At 41.8% G+C, this 18,247-nt stretch overlaps 1 protein-coding gene across 4 annotated transcripts in view; it reads right to left on the reverse strand.

Annotated features, from left to right (window-relative positions):
* LOC149308989 (paired box protein Pax-6-like) overlaps window positions 1-10,758 on the reverse strand; it is a 38,844-nt gene extending 28,086 nt beyond the window's left edge. For 2 of the 4 annotated variants that reach the window (XM_089531581.1, XM_089531578.1), the window contains exons 1-2: window positions 9,946-10,755; window positions 9,443-9,581 (exon numbers count right to left, since the gene is read on the reverse strand). The gene's annotated coding sequence lies outside the window, so the exon portion shown is untranslated. Of the gene's footprint in view, window positions 1-9,442; window positions 9,582-9,945 lie in introns of all 4 variants that reach the window. The other 2 variants (XM_089531579.1, XM_089531580.1) reach the window with 2 other exon arrangements.
* Window positions 10,759-18,247: the final 7,489 nt, after the last annotated feature.

The raw sequence follows: 18,247 nt of genomic DNA on the forward strand, positions 1-18,247 counted from the left end.
CAATTTCGGGCAATGGCAAGCTATTTTCGGGCAATGGGAAGTCAGTTTGAACGCAATTCAAATTCACATAAATTCGCTGAACTAGCGAATTCACGCGAATGCGTTCTGTCCCCACTTTCTTTTCATTCGAAATTAAGAGAAATTCCTCCCGTGTGATAAACTCCAGAGACTCTGGAGACCAGGAGTCAACTCCCTGCTTGGCTATGAAACTCACTGGCCAAGTTACACTCTCTAACAGGGAACAGTGAAAAGGCTCTAGTGAAAAGAAATGTTGGTCTCTCACATCAGATACAGTCAGCCCTCCTTATCCATGGATTGTTTATCCACGGATTGTAACGCTAATAGTTGTGATATAAACAATTCGCAAAATGAAAATTGTACCTTCGAATAACAGTATCATGTGCACAACCTAAATGTATTTACATATACATAGTGAAGATTTGGTTAAAATGTGATATTTTTAAAGAAAATGTAAAAAGAATTTTAAAAAATTAAATGACAATTTTTTAAAAAAATTAAAATTTCAAATTTTGAAATTTGAAGTTTTAATTTTAAAAAATTCTGGGGCCACTCCTATCTCCTCCCACTGAGCTTCACCCCACTCCCACCACCTCTTAAAGCATTTTAAATGGAAGCAGATAATGCCACAGCCCATTCCTGCCAAAAGGTAGGTGTTGAAAACCAGTGGTGTCAACCTCCTTAAGGTGTCACCTGGTGCTGTCCGCACCCCCTAGTGACACTACTGGACCTTGGGCAAGTCACATGTTCTCAGCGTCAGGGGAAGGCAATGACAAACCTTCTCTGCACAAATCTTGCCAAGAAAACCCCATAATAGGGTTGCCATAAATCAGAAATTATGTAAGACCATGACCACCACCAACAACAGGCAACCACCTATATTTTTAAAGTGAAGAAACAAAAAGCTCTCCAGACCCCTATCCTATCTATTCTGGTGGGTATTAATTGTAATCTATCTGTGCTGTTCCGAAATATATACATTCAACAGCTCAATAAGATTGTGTGAAATGATTAAAAGATATAGCCGCGTTAGTCTGTAGAATCAGTATCTAGATAGATCTTGTAGCACCTTTGAGACTAACTGAAAGAAGTTGGCAGCATGAGCTTTCATAGGAGATTATCACACAGAGAATAGGACATCATTGTTCCATCCCTGTCCCATCCTTCCTGCGCAATTGTAGGAAGGACTTTCATATGTCCTGTCCAGAAACCGCAAATGACAGTGATCGCGCAAAAGCCTTCCAAATGACATTGTCCTGTCATTGAAGTGGCACTGCCCGTCATTTTGCATTAACCGGAGTTTGCGTTAATGCAATTCCACTTCAATGACAGGATAATGACAGGATCAATGTGTACAATCTGAAAGGCCTTCACGTGATTCTCCCCATGGATGGGATCAGGACAGAAGAGCGATCCCAACTATGTCCCATCTGAGTGTGATAATCTCCATAGACTTAAATCTACTTCCTCAGATGCATTTGGTTCCAAATGCATCAGAGGAAGTAGACTGAGGTCTACGAAAGCTCATGGTGCCAACTTCTTTCTTTCAGTTAGTCTCAAAGGTGATACAAGATCTCTCTACATACTGATTCTATAGACTAACACTGCTATATTTTTGAATTCTTCTTCATGGTAAAGCTGGTGCTGTTTTTTTTTGCATTGTTGCCCTAATCACTTAAATACACCGGCTCCGTCTTTTTTTAATGCACACTTGCACTGGTATGATTATATGCAGCTTTAGGGTTATAGTTAGGATGGATTGCTCCTTCAAAACCACTCTTGGGCCGTTTATACACAGGGTCGAAGGTGTACATTTTCTGTCTTCAATTGGACTATCAGGACTTCTTTTTGCTCCAGTTTTTAGCCCCAGAGGTAGGGCTTCAATTCAGTTTCTGCCTGCTTTGGAGGCGTGCATCATCTAAATGCCCCACCTTTCAAGTGGGTGGAAACTGCTTTATTTGGCCCATCTGTTTCACCCCATAATCACATTTGCAGACTTAGCATTAGTAAACAGGGAGAAAAGAAAACACATTGTCATAATGCCTAACTGAGGCACTTGGGTGCCATGTTAAACTTTGTCATGACGAGATGATCCTAAGGCTCATACAGTCTCTCCTTCCCCTATGTATCTTTGATGTAGCCACAAGAAGTAGTTTAGAAACTTTGATTAACCATTAAACACAGCTTGTCATTTAATCTAAATCTAACATAGTTAATTTTAACTATTATGTGTGTGAAGATGGCTTGTTTCAGTAAACCATAGATATGACTAACCACAATGTATGTGTCAGTTGTAACAATAAACCCCAGTTAATAAAAAAGAATGCAAACACTTCCAATCTTCTGTAATAGGGGAGAGGGACAAGAGAGAATGCAAGCCCAAGGCATGGTCCTATCCCAAGAAACTGGCTTCATGATATACAAACACTAGCTGATATATCAATATATATTGCACAACATTTTAGTGAGAAAGCGAAAGATATAGAGCACAATACTTAACCTCCCAAGTAACAAATATGATGAATTCAAAAAGCATTTAAATGACAGTACGTAGTAGCAATTTTAAAATGGCCTTTCTTCAAATTGAGTATATCTGAGAAATTTAATTAAAATAGCACTTTATTTTTTCATAGCAGCTTGTCTCCTTGATGTGTTCATACTTGTGGCCAGTTTAACATGCTTATTTGTTTTCGCCTCTGGCCAAAGTTTTCAGCCTAGGATTCCAGAACAGAACAATGTGTAATACACACATCAGCCTTGTGGTTTTATCATTTTCATCTAGATTCTTCTGTAACTCCCACTTTTCCCCCTAACTCAACCACAGTGTTAATCTGGACATGATTTTTACATCAGCATGTATTTGAAAGAATAAAGAAAGCTGAACAAAGGGATTATTCTGCCTAGAAGACAAAAAAAGTATCTGCTATAAATTAAATAATCACAATTTGTTACCCACTGATGGATTTCAAAACCTGCTGCCTAAGATACCTGCCTCACACTGCCTCTTGGCAGTGCTAGACCAGCAGGATTAATATGTTCAGAGAGTGCTCAAAGACTGAAAATCCTTCTGCAAATATACACAAGAACTACAAGAGAATGTGCCCTAGATCAATGTGCAGAGAATCACAACCCTCCAGATACAGGGTGACATACTTGTCAGGGCATATACATACACACCCTCAGTATACAACACATTAACTGATGTACACATGTATACAAATAGAATGATGCATTGCAGGACATATAGCAATACAAAATAGCTCTCAGCCAGATGCATGTGGCAAGAAGATGCACATGCAAAGAGCGATCCAGCACAGTTGCACCAAAGGGAAAATTACTGTCAAGAGGTGCTTCTTGTTGCACTACGTCACTGAAATAGGAGAAACTACACTTGCAAATATTTGGCATTCCTTTCCTCTTTCCCTTACTGAAAAAAAATTGTTGTAAAAGGCAAAAAAAGAAAAGAAAAGAAGCACAAAACAATAATGTAAATGTGCCCTGGGATTCACTTGGAGGGGATTTTTTGGGGGAGGGGGGTGTCACTAGATGTAATGTGGAAGACCGGCCATAAGGACCTTGCACATGTCCATCACCACCCCCACCACCCCATATTAAAAGTAACTGTGGAAGGAGGGTGGGACTGGAATGGAATAATAGCACTCAAGGTGGTTTAATTGATTGTTCTTAACATTTCTGCAAATGTGCATCTTCCAGTTAGTTTCGCCTGTACAATGCCTTCATGAAGGAAGGATCTGTATGCTTTAAAGCATGAGTTGCAAATAGTTTTAGACAATATTTTTAATTAGGAAAAGAGAATTAGAGTTTCCAGTGTTGTGGCCTGATCCAATTCAGTCTCCTCTCCTCTACAGCTATTAACATTAAAAAAAACCATACATGGGAAATTTTGATAATAGATTTAAAAATATACAGCATTTTTACCAAGTTAAGACAGTCACAGAATTCAGGATTTGGTAGAATATTTTCCTTGAAATATGTAGTTGTTGAATATCAAAACCATTTTTTAAAAGACAATGAATCGGCTGCGACAAACAGAACAACTGAGTCAAGCCCTGTAAAGGACAAAAATATAATCTTAACAACAACAAACAAACAAACAAACATTTGATTCAAGCACTTTTGCATTCATTCCTAGTTGGAGCTTTGGAAACATTTAACAAAATCTGCCTGAAGTAATACTAAAATGGTTGGATTCAAATGCAAAAATAAAATAATTGTAATTGAATTTATTAATTTTAAAACCATTATTTGTTCTGCCTGATAAGGTAGGCATAACATAGCTAGCAAACACTTGGTAACATGCAGACTGAAATGTGCCTTTGTTCGGAGTGTGCACCAGCACTGAACAATAAAATGTACAACTCAGAAACTCAATAAATACAAAGCCAAAACAGATGCTATATAAGCACTAGAAAAGGAAAAGACATCCACAGTATGTGCCTTCAAGTCATATCTCCACTTAGGACGACCCTGTGAATTTCGTGAGATTTTCAGAAGCATGGAATAAACAGAGGTGGCTTTGCCAGTTCTTTCCTCTGAAATATAGCCTACAGCGCCATTTGAGGAAAGGTGCTTTTAAAGTAACAAGCAAAAGTATACAAAATCAGCATAAATGTGATAAGGAAAATCCATGAGCAAAAGCAAGACAATACTGTATTAATTCAATATGGGAGCAGAACCCACACAAACTGTATCTATATGGGAAGAAACACAGTCCTAATCCCATCAGGCAAAACCCATAAACACAACTCATCCAGTTACAGTATAAGATTTGTTGCAGATGTTCTGCTTACAAATATTCTTGGTTTGATTTTTCTAAATACAAATTTTACATTTCTGTGTCACTGATACTTCAGAAAGGTTCTAAAAACCCATTCAAACAACAATATTATCTTGACCAAGCTCTTTCATCATCTCAGTGTAGTGTTAATATCCACCAACAGGGTTATGTCATGCTAGCACTACACAGCCCCTATAAAGGATATCACTATCGTGCAAAATATGAGAAATTGCAAATGTGCATAGCCAGCACCTCAATGCACTGTGTGCAATGCACAGTGCAGTTGTGCACTGATACACTAATCTAGCATGGATCACTACTGCAATCTGTAATGGTTCTGTATGCAGGACTCCGCTTCCACCACTATCGGTTGGAAACATCCATTCCACTTTGTCCCAAAAAGTCACTCCACATGTGTGGTGCTACATATGTCACCAACAGGATTCTGGTTCATAGTAATTTTATTTTTAATCAATGAATAAACATACAATCTGAACAAAACACGATTGGAGGAACCAGTTAACCGTGCAAATGTATAGACCAGGGGCTTACAAACTACAGCTTCTGATAGTTACAGAGGAAGAGATAATCTTATCTATTAAGATAAAACCCATGGTGTAAGGCCCTTATTTCCACCAGATGCTTTTCACTTCCACTTCTCTGAATCCATCTGATACAATACAATCCACAGATTAATACAGCTCCATATCCATTGTGAATAGAACACAACACCATCTCTATGGATTCTTTATCTACAGATTCAAACTCCATGGGTTGAAAATATTTCAAAAAGATATAAATCCCAAACTTGATTTTGTTATTTTATATAAGGGACACCATTTCACTGTGCCATGGGACTTGAACATTCATGGATTTTGGTATCCACAGGGGATCCTGGAACCAAACTCCCATGGATACTAAGGGCCCACTGTATTTTCTTCCACCACATTTTCTAGTCTCTTCCCATCATTCATCCAATCTCCTCATTATTAATCAGTTATTCAGGCCTAATATATCCCTTTCTTCCTCACACTGTTAGTCCCCACATTCAGCATATTTCCTATTCAAATTTAAATATTAATTTTGAAGTATCTAATCACCCAAGCATTACTACCTGTTTGCTCAGACTCAATATTTTAGTGTACAAACAATCCCACATTATCTGACAAGGCTGCATCAATAGAAGCATAGTGTCTAGATCAAGGGAAATAATAGTCCCACTCTAGTCTGCTCTGGTCAGGCCCCACCTGGAATATTGTGTCCAGTTCTGGGAACCACAATTCAAAAAGGACATTGAGAAACTGGAGCATGTCCAAAGGAGAGTGACTAAAATGGTGAAGGGTCTGGAAATCATGCCCTATGAGGAAAGGCTTAGGGAGCTGGGGATGTTTAGCCTGGAGAAGAGAAGATTAAGAGGTGACATGATAGCCCTGTTTAAATATTTGAAGGGATGTCATGTTGAGGAGGGAGTGAGCTTGTTTTCTGCTGCTCCAGAGACTAGAACGCGGAACAATGGATGCAAACTGCAGGAAAAGAGATTCCACCTCAACGTTAGGGGAGGAATCTCCTGACAGTAAGGGCTGTTCACACTCCCTTGGAGTGTGGTGGAGTCTCCTTCCTTAGAGGTCTTCAAACAGAGGCTGGATGGCCATCTGTCAGGGATGCTTTGATTTAGATTTCCTGCATGGCAGGGGGTTGGACTGGATGGCCCTTGCGGTCTCTTCCAACTCTATGATTCTATGATTCTCATTTGTTGCATTTATACTAATATAGCATATGCATACCCACAATATCACACATCCACAGTTTTGCTGTGGATGTGCAATTGGACATGGTAATGGTAATTTCAGGTTTAATTGAAATCTAAGCAAATTAGTTGCCTTCAAGAAGTACGTGTTTATTGTTACATTTGTGTACCCAGTTCTGCCCTCAAGGCGATCAAATTACAGCATCAGAGATGGGCTTTCCAACCAGCCTTCTCCCCTGGTCCAGAATGCAATAAGACTACTTAGCTTCAGAAATGGGTCTATATTAGGAATCTTCAGACCATACTTGGAATTGCCTTCCCTCCTGCTTCACTGTCTCAATTATTTGAAATGTTTCATCACAGAATCAGAATTAAAGTGTCAAATGCAAACACAGTCAGCCCTCCATATTCACTGATCTTTTAAATTAAAAAATGTATAAATAAAAAGCAAACCTTTTTATTTATACATGACTTTGCCATTTTATGTAAGGTACACCATTTTACTGTGCCTTTGTATGTAATATGAGTTGCGCATCCACGGATGCTGTTATCCACTGGGGGTCCTGGAATGAAACCACAGCGGATACTATGGGTCCACTGTACAGGCAGACCTCAGTTAACAAAGATCTGACAATGAATCTCCTTTTACCCAAGTGTTTTTATGCCTGCCTAGCACCCCTTTCTTCTTCATCCTCAGTTTAACTGGAAATGTTTTAGCAATATCAACATTAGGAGGGCTGGAGGAACACATAGTTTGAGTGTTGGGTTGCCATAGCATGTCTGCATTAAACAGTGTGATAAAAACCTGAGGTGGGAAAGAGAGAAGCTGAACCTACTGTAATGTCACCAGTCTACTTAGAATAGACAAGGTAAACTACAGTTGCTTTCACAATCCCTTAGAATGCAAACCAGAGAGAAAAGGAGAAAACATATAAGCCAGCCTCCCCAACTATGCCCAACATGTTAAAATAGCATAGGTTTATATGTCTGGATACCAAAATAAAAATCATAAGAAAACTGAAGGCCGTTAAGAATAAAATCAGCCCTGGATGTGTTTTGGAAGAAGCCCTCACGTGATCTCTAGAAGATTCAAAATGTTTTTTGTTTGTTTGTTTACTTATGTAAGAATTACTTGACCTAGTTATTTTATTTCACATGTGCATAGTGTTAGTTTTCAATTTAAAAAGTTTGCTGAAACATGTTGAATTGCTTTTCTTTCGGTGGTATAGGAACCTATCCCTATTTTTCCATGTTCTTTTTGCCTCTGGTATCAACTTTTCTGTCAAAGAAGTAATGAACAGGATCACACCGACTATTTGTTAACTGAGGTATACCTGTATGCAGGATTTTGTCTGTGTGTTGAAAATCCCTTGGCCCCTGGCTACAGGCAAAAATACATAGAAAAATTGATAAAAACCCGTTCTTCCACATCTCCAGAGATCTCTCACATACAAGGCATGCTTTTGCTGGTTACTGACATACTGAATTGGTTTGGGACTACTGTATTCCTACACTGCAACATTGCTTGGGCTAAGCAGACAGGAGCCTAATTTACACCAAGATGGGAGTCCATTCAGTGGTCCAATGTTCTAAGTATAAGCCATAAAACTGTTAGTAAAAAACATCACACCTACTTCAAGGGTTGCTGCATCAATGCATTTAAAAACTAACTTTCCAAAGTTTCTTAGATTCAAACAAATGTGTACACACCTGAGCATACTCCGTGCACAAGGTAGATTGAAAATGTTACATAAACCACACACTTGTCACCACATTCTTCCATAGAAAAACACACACACAGTGAGAGAGAGAGCATCCATCATGTGCAATAGTATAGCACCACCAATATGGCCTTGAAACAGTCATACAGACAGCACAAAATACACTCAAATGTGCCAGATTTTTGAGGGAAACATGTAATCTCTCTTTCATTGTAAAGCACCATACATAAAAGCATCCTCTCGCCAATTTCCAAAGGTGTAGCCATGTTAAGTCTGATACAGCAAAACCAACAAAGACACCTATGGCACCTTAAAGATTACTAATATACAATTAATCTCAAAATAATGGATATTTCTTCTTTCTAGTGTTGGTGGCCTCTTATCTTCTTCCTATTCCCCGCACCATAAACATCTTCCCAGTTCAATATAATTTCACATCATGCGGTTACCATAAAGTTCCATATGCTAACATTTCTCAGCTTTGTAAGCCGCACTCTGCACCCCGAATTGGTGGACTGGTTGCACACACATGCACACTTCTCCATGCATAGAGGAAATTCAGCTACAGAAGTCTACACTAGCAATGGAGAATGTTGTAGGGCTCCTTGGCCAATAAACACACACCCCAAAATGGCCGCCCTACAGTAATATGGGAACAAGACGCCCTTCAGACCTACAAAGAGGAAATATGGAAAACAAAAAGGAACATCTAGCTTATGAACAATAATGGAACGGTTTGGTGGAATAGATGCAAAAGTTAAGGAAAATCATACTAACTAAATTGCAAATGGAAATAAAGCATGAGGTGTAAAGTTATATGATAAATTCCACTTCCACAAACACATATCCCTTCATAGAATCTATGGCGGCAGGGGCAGTATCTTCTCCAGACCTGTATACTTTATGCAGTGAACTAGATTGTTATTTTCACACCAAAACCAGCTCCTTCTACAGACTCCATATTCCTTTCCATTATCCATTCCGAGACACTTGGATCAATGACATCTCTGGGTTTGTTTTGACACCCACAAAACAGACATTTGATTTGATACCAATTGCTTCCCCCCAGCCCAGAAATTCTTCAGATAAGGTTTTAACAATATTTGACTCCCTAGCCCAGATAATTTATATTAACATAATTATTGTATTTGTCATTACCTGGAATCCTCTGGTTCTGAATACCACAACTAGGCAGAACGGGGCAGAAGCTGATAAGAAGGAATTGGTGTGTGGGGGACTATTCGGATCAGTACCGATTAGTTGTTGGTTTGTTACATGTAAATTGGATTCATTCAATCTGCAATGAAAGAAGGCATTTGTTATCTGAGGAGGGGAAAAAGAGAAGCAATAGTCCCAAAGGCTGCAATCCTGAACAGAGTTAGGTTGCTTAAAAAACACAAATCAATCAAATTTAAATGGGTGCAGGACTGCATCATGATAACATAACCCAAGCCCAGCCTATGAGGGTTTTTTATAGTTAAAGAAAGAAAAGACTAAATGTGCACACAAACAAACCCAAGAACAATTTAAAATACAATCGGAACCACCTAATATAAATATAATCTAAAGCAAGACAACAGATCTTTAAAAGCTCACTTTGTGCCTGCATCCACCTTTATCCCCTCCCCATCGTGTCACCAGAACCCACGCCAAGTGCCTACCTGTTTACTGAAAGCCACGTAGTCTTGCAGGCATAACTTTTCCAGTCTTTTCCTTTGTTACCCTGCTGCCCAGTTTAAATTTCCTTCCTCAACTGGGATTGCTTGAGGTGTCTTGGCCCTCACACTTCTTCTCCCAATACCCGTACCATGCAGATCTCATAAACTACATTCCCTTTGTCTGAGCTGGGACCAGCATCCTGTATCTTAAAAGATGCCCACTTATTCTCTGCAACTTTGCCTATCCTGCCCAACCTATACCCCAGCTCCCATATCACTACCCACATTAGCAGTATCTAACACTTTTTGCGTCCCTTGCCCTTTCTTGTTGTCAGGCATCTCCTTCAAATGCCCATACTACCTCCGTGATTGCTTTTGGGAAGATCTTGCCACCCCACCATCCACCCTCCTTTTGCCTGCCTTCTCTTGGTAGCCAGCCTACTGTATGTGGTCTCCCAACAAGAGATTTTATGCCCCTTCCCCCTGCAGTGCCTACTGCCCATACCACACTGTCTTGTTTTGGCGCTGTGAGTGGCTTTGGGGCGGGCATTGTACAAGAATAAATATCATTCCTGGGCACTGAGATGGGGTGGGGGGGAAGGCTAGGATGCGCCAAGGGGGGATGCAGTGCTGCTGTGACATTTGTGCTAAGTTGTCGTGTCAGATTTGAACTTAATTCCCTCCAATGGATCAGGGAGTGGGGGGAGAAGAGAGCAGAGAGAGAAGTCCCCAGCTATACGACCATGCGCTGTTGCTTACAGAAATCATGGAGAAGGAGCCTGTCATAGTCGGTCAGGGCTACAGGGGATGGCAGAAATGGGGAGGGAAGGGGGGAGGAATGGGACAGACGGCACAGAGAGAGGCGTGAGCTGCACCTTCTAGTCAAAGGCTGCAGGGGTGGAAAAATGAGAAGCCAAGAATCTTGGCTTCCAGCCCTCTCATCTTAGCCCATCATCCTTGGACTATTCTGAGTCCAGGTTCACAGGCCTCTCTTGTTCTAGCCAAAGAAGCCCCAGAGAAGCCACTCTTACAACAAACCTGGGAGCCCTTGAGCCTTGTATTTCATCCTCTAGGCATGGTGTCCCTCCAAGAGAAACTAGAATTGTTTCAGATTCCCAGCCCTCTCAGTTGCCAGAATATACTAAGATCCATTCTTCTTTTAGTTGGTGCACATGATAAAGTAAACCAGATTCCATTGCAGCCAAAGACCAAAGGAATCTTCAATAACCATCTCATACTCCCACCTATATATATACTCTACTCTCACTGCAAAACTGGAAGAGCTGTGTTACCTTAGAATTTAGGAAAGGCAGGTGGACTAGGGATTGAGCCATCTGGAGGAGAGAAATCATAGGCCAAAATCCAGGCAACAAATCGAAACAAACTAGCCTATGTGTGCATGTGTGTGTACAGGTCATGGGTGGATGGTGCAAGATGGAACAGCAGTCCCTGACATTATCCAAAGTGAGGCCATAGAAAAGTGATATTGAGTTTCATGGAAAAGCAACATATTGATATGTATGTTTGTGAAGACCAGCGTGGTGTACTGGTTTGAGTGCTGGACTATGACCCTGGAGACCAGGGTTTAAATCGCCACTTGGCCATCGGTAACACTTGGCAAGTCACAAACTCTCAGCTCTAACTCCCATGTTAGGGTTGCTATAGGGTCGCAATAAGTCGGAAATGATATGAAGGCACACAACAATAATTATGTATGTATGTATGAATGTTATTATTTTTTATGACCAGAAATTGGGAGAGGCATATGCAAGATTTCTGTCTCAGATGCCAGAATATTTACCTGAAAGAGCCTTCTTAGTGGCTGTGAAATATCCTTCCACAGGAGGCTAGCTTGCTTTCCCTCCCTTCCCCCTGCAGTGCCTACTGCCCATTTTTTTGCCACCAGCCATAGATATTTTTGTTCAAGCAGACTTTTAATATGTAATTATTTTCAGGGAGGCTTCCTATTGGGGTGTGTGCTGTGTTTATTTGTTTTTAACTTTTTGCATTTTAACATAATTTTCTTCTGTTTAAATTAAATTATTTTAATTGTTTTTAAAACTGTATTGGTAAGTTTTTAACCAATTCAATTTGTGAGCTGCCTTGAGTCCCTCTCCAGGAGATAGGAAGCATAAAGATAAAATAAAATAAATACCTGGCTTTAGGTAGTATGCACCTTCAGTTGGTAGCAGAAGTGTATTTCTTGTTCTGTATCACTTGGCCAAGGAATAAAAAGCAGAAAGTAGCCTGGTTGAACAGCCTGGGGGCAGGAAAAGACCCACTTTAATCCATACCCGTTTGCCTGAGTAAGAAACCCAGTCTTGAGAAAAACTAGATTGGTGGGCTTATAAGAGAGGGCATTTTCAACAGTGGTCCCATACTTATGGCATATTAGCAAATGGGATGCATCAGTCCCCATTCTTATAATCCTTTTAAAGCACTTTAAGGTTTTATTCTTAAAGGAGACCAATATTTATTTTGGATCAGTAGTACTCAAAGGGTTGTCTCACAAGCCAGTGCTACTCCATGAGCCATCAACTGCCAGTCCCTGGCAAGTTTTCAGTGCAACAAGAAACATGTGAAAATAGTAGGACACAAATATGGCACTGGTCCCCGGGACACTGGGGCCCCTTTGCACATTACACAGTTACAGCACCATTATGGGTCCACTATTAACTGCCAATGACATATCCTGTGGAATTTTGGGTTTTGTAGTTTGATGAGGCACTAGCGCTCTCTGTCTGAGAATAAATAGCCCTTGATAAACTACAATCCCCAGGATTCCCTTGGATGGAACCATGCCAGTTAAAGTGGAATAATTGTGCTATAATTGTGCAGGGTGAAAGGGCTCTGGGAAAATAAATGTTGGTATCTCACATCAGATAGCTTCAGAAACATTGTTTTAATACCTGCTGGGTGATCTTGGGCAAGTCACATGCTCTCAGGGGAAGGCAATGTCAAACCTCCCCTGAAGAAAATATGCCAAAAACCAACAAACAGCTTCATTTATATACCGCTTCATACTGAACTAGCAATCTCTAAGCGGTTTACAACTGTAAGCTAATTGCCCCCAACAATCTGGGTACTCATTTTATCAACCTCGGAAGGATGCAAGTCTGAGTTGACTTGAGCCCCCTTAGATGGGATTGAACTCACAACCTTATGGTTTTAAGTGAGTGGCTGCAGTACAGGCATTTAATCACTGCGCCACGATAGGTTCACTTTAGGATTGCCATAAGTTGGAAATGACTTGAAGGCACACGACACACACAATCCAGCATCCTCCTTCCCATCGTGGGTCAAACAGACACCACAGAGATTTTTAAAGAGGACTTGGAGGTACCAGTCCTCCTTGCTGTTTGCTCCAACACTTATCCCCGCCACTGCCAAGCTTACTGCTTCTAACCATGGAAGCGCAATTTCTCCATGCGTAATTAATCTTTTGCTAATGATTGCCTTGTTTGAGTAATAAACCTTACAAATGAGAAATAAAACAGGCATGGCAGTAGTACCAGGTCATAAAATACCAACATGAGAAAGAGAACACAAAGGACTCAGATCAGGCAAAAGACTGAAGAGTCTAGAAAAGGGGAAAGGCAAGCACAATGGTCTATAGTAGGGCTGGAAAACTTGTGGCTTTTCAGTTGTTGATGAACTATGGCTCTCTTCATCCCTCATCATTGGTCAACCACATTTGGAAGGACACATAATCCCCCTTTGAGGTCTGCAGGACAGCATCAGTACAGGTTAATCAAAACTGGTGGAAGGAAGGAAGGAAGGAAGGAAGGAAGGAAGGAAGGAAGGAAGGAAGGGACAAAATAAAAATGGAGTAATGGGGGCAGGAAGGACCAAGCAAATCAATAAGTAGCATTGAATCATGTTCAAATGCATCCTAAAGCTGAGGTGGAGAGCCTGTAGCCATCCAGGTTTTGCTGACCCTCAGCTTCCATCAACCCGATCTAAACAATGGACAGCAATGGAAATCACAGTCTAATACAGGGGTCAGCAATCTCTGGCCCGTGGGCCGGATGTGGCCCGCAGAGGCCTTTCGGCCGGCCCCTGGCTGCCGCCGCCACTGCCAGTTGCGGCTTTTCACTGCTCTGGGCGCCACCATTTCCCCCCCAAATGGCGGCGAAGTCTCGCACGACCTTCCCTGAGGTCGCATGAGACTTCGCCACCATTTTTTGGGGGGGAATGGCGACGGCCTAGAGGCGAAGTCCCGCGCGACCACAGAAAAGGTCACGTGAGACTTCGCCGCCATTGGCGGCGGCCTCTAGGAGGCCCGCTGCGGCCGCTGGAGCCCTCAAACAGGGCTCCGACGGCTGCAGCGGGCCTCTGGGAGGCCCGATGCCTTCGCCGACACCCTCCAAGAGGGCCCCGGCGGCAACAAGGGGACTCTGGGAGGCCAGTTGCCGTCACTGGGGCCCTCCAAGAGGGCTCCGGCGGCGGCAGGGGGCCTCTGGGAGGCCGGTTGCCTTCTCTGGGGCCCTCCAAGAGGGCCCCGGCCATGGCAAAAGAGCCTCCCAGAGGCCCGCTGCCGCCACCAGAGCCCTCTTGGAGGGCCCCAGTGACGGCAAAAGGGCCGGCAAAGAGGAGGAGGCCTCCAGCGCTGGCGGCCCCCACCAGCTTTTTTGCCGGGCTCTGACGGGGCCTGGAGCCCCGTCAGGGGCCGGCAAAGAGGAGGAGGCCGGCCCCCGGAGGGTGGAAGCTCCACCCCCAGCATGCGGCTCCGCCCCTGGAGGGTGGAAGCTCCAGCCCTGGCATGCGGCCCCGCCCCCAGAGGGTGGAAGCTCCACCCCCTGGCTTCGGCCCCCCAATCGCCTGAGGGACAGCAACCCGGCCCCCAGCTCAAAAAGGTTGCCTACCCCTGGTCTAATAAAACCTGCAGGGATGTGGGTTTCCTGCCTCTGTGACTTCTAGAATGGAAAAATAAGTAGAACAATGGGATATAGTCAGAACCAACTGGATCAAGAAAAAAGCACATAGGAGAAGAGATTTGTATCAGTATCCATGGCCTCCAAAGCAGCCATAATAGTGACACTGGGTCAGGAACATGTAACCTGCAAGATGGAAAAAGTAGTCAGAACAGGGGAGGGACATTGGGAAAGAAGAAAACAGACGAGAGATGCTTTATAGGGTGCAGTATAAGACGTTAGGGACATGTCAAAATGTACAGTATGGAGGCAAGTTGGTGGCGTATGCTTAAGGAGAGCTCAAGATTGAATACTGAAGAAGCCTCATCAGAAAATCTGCTTTAATATATATATCTGTATATAATAATCAGTATCTTAGGATCAGGCCTGAGCAGGCTTAGAGAAAGCAGGTAGATCCAATCCAGTCAGGACCAACTGGAGAATGAGGGTACAACCATAGTGCATTCAAATAGCACTTCCATACCACTTTATTTGCCATGGCATCACCTTATGGAAATGTGGGATTTGTAGTTTATTTTTTTTTTATTTATTTTTTTTAGATTTTAAATTTTTATTTTTATTAGATTAAAAAGTAAACATACATACATATATACATACATACATACATACATGTAATAATACACAAAAACATCTAGAACATATAGCCCCCTTACCATCCTCCCCTCCCCCCCTTTTGAAACATCTTACAAACAACATCAGACCTAACAAACAAATTGACTTCCTAGACTACCAGTTAGATTTTTGTTGTTAATATTTGCCTATCGGCTTTCCATATCCCTTATTTCATTTTTACTTTAGTACTACTTATCACAACAACCAAAAAAAAATATAAATTTCTAAAGAAATCTATTTGATTTTTCTTCTCTACTGCCGGTAAAGTAAGACAGAGAACTACTTTGCCATATCACCAGAATTTCTGTGTTAAACTTTTTGTTGCTTCCTTACCCCATTCCTTTTCAAAGAATATTAGTACCTTTTTCCAACATTCTAATTGTTTTTCTCTGTTCAGGCTATTTGAAGTTCTTGTTTCAATATCCATCCCCATCCCTTCATATAGTTTTAGTAACCATTCGTCGCTAGTTGGAATCGTTTCGCTTTTCCATCTTTTAGCATAACATATTCTTGCCAAGGAGACCATATGGAAGACTGCCCTCTCATCCTCCTTTGTCACTGCTTCTCCCATCATCTCATGTTCTCAGAAAATCCCTTTTTGAAATTTGGAACAAATATAGAAGACATATCTTACCCAAAATATGTGGATGGGTTTCTCCGCACGAAGCAATAGGTAGAAAAGAGACGAATCCAGGGACCAACTGGCTAAAATACGAAGATCTATGGGTGAAAAAAAAAAGATAAAGTTAATATAAAAACCAGAGAAGAGTTAATTGAGGAGAAAGAGAGAACAGATATTAATTGGTTTACATATAGACAAATATATGAGAGATTTAAAATGGATGAAAGGACAATTGGCTTCGAATTAGATATAAAGAAAGTTGAACTGAGTAAAATTTTGTATTTAGACAATGAGAAAATAATTGGGAAAATATATGCAGTGTTGCTGTCTTTGGAGATGGAGGAGGAAACGGTCAAGAGCCAAATGATAAAGTGGGCTACGTGTGTAGGCCATCCAATTGCGTTAGACCAATGGGAGAAAATGTGGAAAGATATCCAAAAACTGACTTGCTCACAAAATATCAGAGAGAATTGTTTTAAAATGATGTATTTTTGGTATCTCTCACCTTATAAAATAGCTAAAATTTACAAAACTAACAAATCAGAATGCTGGAAGTGCAGGAAAAACAAAGGAACCTTTTTTCATATATGGTGGGAGTGTGGTAAGGCTAAACAATTTTGGAAGTTGGTAAACAATCTAATTAATCAGATAATGGGAACAAATTTAAAGTTGAAACCGGAACTATTTCTATTGGGATTTGTAGTTTAGTGAAGTACTTGAGACCTCTAGTACCCCCCTCGTAAGACAGCACTAGATGGAGCCAAAGCAGTATAAAAACGTTGTAATTGTACAATCTGGACACCAGCCTGGCACGATGGTTTGAGTGTTGGACTGTGACTCTGGAGACCAGGTTTCAATTCCCAGCACAGCCATGAAACCCACTGGGTGGTTTTGTGCAAGTGACAAGCTCTCAGCCTCCAGGGAATGCAATGGCTAACCTCCTCTGAACAAATCTTGCTGAGAAAACTCCATGATAGGTTCGCATTAGGGTTGCCATAAGTCAGAAACGACTTGAAAGCACACAACAACAAGAGAAAGAAAGAAGAAAGATGAGATGTGAGATTCACCTCACAACTGAAGGAACTAACAAGGATTTTTTTTGAAAAAATTAACATATATGCCTCTTTGACACATTAAGCAGAGATCATATCCTTCTGGTGGAAAAGGAGAAGGCCCCCCAACACTGGACTTCTTAGCCAAAGGAGGCTTGTAGTGATGCAGAGCAAAGCTGGTAGCATCTTTGTGAAGAGTAGAAAGGTTGTCCACGTGGCCTGAGGAGTGTATATGGGGGGGGGGACTAAGTACATATTTCTGTTGCTGCGACACGCCGTCAATTAAAAATGCAAAGCAGATTGACTCATGTGTGAAGGGGGCCTGGGGGGAGTCAGAGACTGTCAGGCCCAATCTATCTGCCCAACAACACACACACACACAGGATTCGGGAGGGGGAGATGGCATGGCAAAGGGGTGGCCAATGCCTGGAGGGGGTAGATTGCTGAGGAGGTATATAGCACATACTCTCTCACTACTGTCCCCCCCCCATCTTGTAATAAAGGCAAATGCAAACAGTCTCCAAAAACCCACCAAGGTGTGGACCCCTAGATCCCCTAAACTCCTCTTTCTATTCCAGAGATGAGATAGAAATCACCATATAGACGCGTGGGCACCCACAATTTTTTTCTGCAATAGGGAACCCTTCAGTAGCCTAGCCCTACTTCTTGTGAAACTGGGGAGACCATGCATTTTCTTGCCTTGGTACCCTGTCCTTTTCTGGACTCCTTTGCGCCCCTCCTTACCCTTCACCCTCAGCTCCATCGCTTCGGATTATCTCCCGCCACTGACAGGGCCCTGATTTTGTTAATTACGACTTTAAGATGGTCCCATTCAAAGCCATGGCTTTACCCTGACTCCAGCTAATGCTTCTCAAGGCTGCCCCAGAAATAGCGGGGGGCTTGTGGGAGGGGGGGTAGCAAAAGATTCTTAGCCTTGAGGCCAGAAAGAAAGGAGGAGGAAGAATTTGAACAGCAAGACCTTGTTTTTTAGGCCCAGGCGCATCCTCTGATTTTTAACAATATGAAAAAGAGCCATAAGTAAACTCTTGTTATTTTTTCTTGGAGAGTGACGTGGTTCTGTAAAG

This window comes from Sceloporus occidentalis, unplaced genomic scaffold, assembly GCF_023333645.1.
Source record: "Sceloporus occidentalis isolate IW3139 unplaced genomic scaffold, rSceOcc1.0.p SCAF_7, whole genome shotgun sequence".
NCBI classification, from domain to species: Eukaryota; Metazoa; Chordata; class Lepidosauria; order Squamata; family Phrynosomatidae; genus Sceloporus; species Sceloporus occidentalis.